The sequence below is a fragment of the Hakea prostrata genome, chromosome 8 (genome assembly GCF_041222555.1).
Source record: "Hakea prostrata isolate BN-2017 chromosome 8, UWA_Hpros_2, whole genome shotgun sequence".
Classification (NCBI taxonomy): domain Eukaryota; kingdom Viridiplantae; phylum Streptophyta; class Magnoliopsida; order Proteales; family Proteaceae; genus Hakea; species Hakea prostrata.
The window spans coordinates 40,240,534-40,243,064 of NC_142607.1; the positions used below are offsets into that span (position 1 = coordinate 40,240,534).

Sequence of the window (2,531 nt, forward strand, 5' to 3'; positions counted from 1 at the left end):
ATACCCAAATACCCGTGGGAGTGATACACTACAAGACCAATGTTCAATAACAAACCCATACAAACATATGATATAACATAATCCAAAGTAAGAATAACTCAAGTTATAAGATCTGAAATATCAATGTTTATAGTCATCCATTAATTATAGTTAAAAGTTAACTATTGTTGATCAAAAGTGTGAAATCCCCCGGATTTCTAACCTTTTAACTAGGGGTGTCAATTTGTAACCCGAACCGTTAAAACCGAACTGCACCGGCCCGTTATAGCCCGAACCGGCCCAAACCAAACCTTAATAGGTTGTGTTTGGGCTGAGGGTGGCAGAGCCCACCCCAACCCGAAACTGAACCACAACCCGTTATAACCCATTTTACAACCCGTTTTGTAATTTTACATTAAATAGTATTTGAATAATTATATTACCATTAGGTAGTTGGTATAAACAATAAAAAAATTATAAAGTATGAATTTAAAGATCAAATAGTCATTTTACTACTTAATATCTAGGTTCTTGATTTCTATAGAATGGATGGGTTTTTGTAATGGAAATTGACCAATAGCAACTTTGCTTTCTATAGAATTTTCGCTTTTGTTGTAGGATGCTCAATTGTTTTTTATTGTTCTTTTTCTTGCACACCATAAAACGCTAGTCAACCTAAATCTAAATCGTTACCCGAAACCGTTAGTTAGCTCGAACCCAAACCAAACCGGCTCGAAACCGTTATTTTGCTAATGTGCCGTGTTTGGACTATGTGTTTTTTAGTCCAAAACCGTTAAGCCCAGCCCAAAACAACCCTAAACCGCGCCGTTGGCACCCCTAAGTTTACCCCATGCCATCACCATTCGAGTGAGCACTGAGCAGAGCAGTGATTGTATTGATTGCTCTAACCAAAAAAATAAATAGATCATCAATGTAGGGCACTGAGCAGAGTAGTGATTGTATTGACTACTTTAACCAAAAAAATAAATAGATAGTTAATGGAGGGTTGGGAGAGTGGTAAGATCCATACTTTTTCATGGAAAGGTGGCTTGACCCTTACGACAAAATTCTTGATGTAATCGAGTCAGAAACAAAAAGGAAGAAAAAAAAAAAAAAAAAAGAATAAAAAGGGTTTTCCACGAATAGTTAGAATCACAAAGTAAATAGAACTCTTTCGCCAAAAAAATAATAAAATAAATAAAACTCTTCTTATTCTATTCTAGAGTATTGCGATTTGGAGAAGGATTTGGACTCGTCTTTCGTGTTCTGTTCTGTTTACGTTTCATTCCCTTGGTCTATAAATTAATCGCCTCTAGGTCTCAACATCTTTCGATTTCGTCTTTGCTGAAATCAGACTGGTTCTTTTTTATTTTCTCAGAGAGACAGAGACAGGTGCTGCTGAAGATTTTTTCAGATTCTTTCTGCTACAATGTCTTCTGAGAAGTTAGTTTTTAGGTGTTCTGATGGTGAAATCTTTGAAGTTGATCAATCCGTCATGTTTGTATCAGAATTCATCAAGAACATGGTCCAGGATGAGGTTTGTGGAACGATACCGTTACCGGACATCAGTTCAAAGACATTCGTCAAAGTGATTGATTACTGCAAGAGATATAGCAATGGATCTTCCAAGAAAGGTAAAGAAATTATCCTGGTAGGAAAAGCAGATAGGGATGAAAAGAAACGAAAAGCCGAAGTAGAACAAGAAAGGAAGTGGGAAAAAAAATTCCTGAAAGTTGATCAACAAACAATTTGCGATCTCATACTTGCTGCAAATTTTCTCGACATTCCAGGATTATTGGAGATGGGCACGGATAAAATAGCTAGCACGGTAAGGGGGAAAACAGTTGAACAGATACGAGAGATTTTCAATGTGGAAAACGATTTTACTCCTGAAGAAGAAGAGAAAATTCGAAATCAAGCTCCATGGGCTTTCCAGTATTGATCAAGCTTTGGTCTAAAAGTAATTGGAAACACAAGAGTTAGAATTAGGGTTATGAATAGAGTTTTTGTTACTGATTTGCACTGAGCAGAGTAGCGATTGTATTGCTCCAACCGGAGAAAAAATTGCTGTTTTGCTAGTGCGTTTGCGTTTTCTAACTTTTTTTTTTTTTTTTTTTTTAATCTAATTTTCCCATCAACAAAGTTAATTAAATTTTTTTCTTATATAAATTAAAATTTATTGAAGGCTATGAGAAGTCAGAGATATAGCCAATTTGAGTTGGTTGAGTGGTAAGATCCGTACTTTTCAGTGGTGTGGGGTTGTGATAAGGGTGTCAATCGGTACGGAACCCATGCAACTTTTGTCATTAGTGATATGGAGAAATGGAGAAATTATGATCAGACAGTGTTGGATTTTGTTTTAAAAAATATATAATATAATATAATATACCATTTAAATAAGTTTCAAAATCATTAAAACTCTATCTCCCTAGTTTTGTTTTAGGACTCTTGTTTCTATATGACTCTTCTGGATGTATATTAGGTGATTTAGATTACCATATGCGTTTAGTCCCACATCGGATGGAGCTAATGATTATATGATTATATAATCG

General features: G+C 35.3%; 1 pseudogene; it reads left to right on the forward strand.

Annotated features, from left to right (window-relative positions):
• Positions 1–1,168: 1,168 nt before the first annotated feature.
• Positions 1,169–2,022, forward strand: LOC149007851 (SKP1-like protein 1A pseudogene; annotated as a pseudogene).
• The last annotated feature ends 509 nt before the right edge of the window (positions 2,023–2,531 follow it).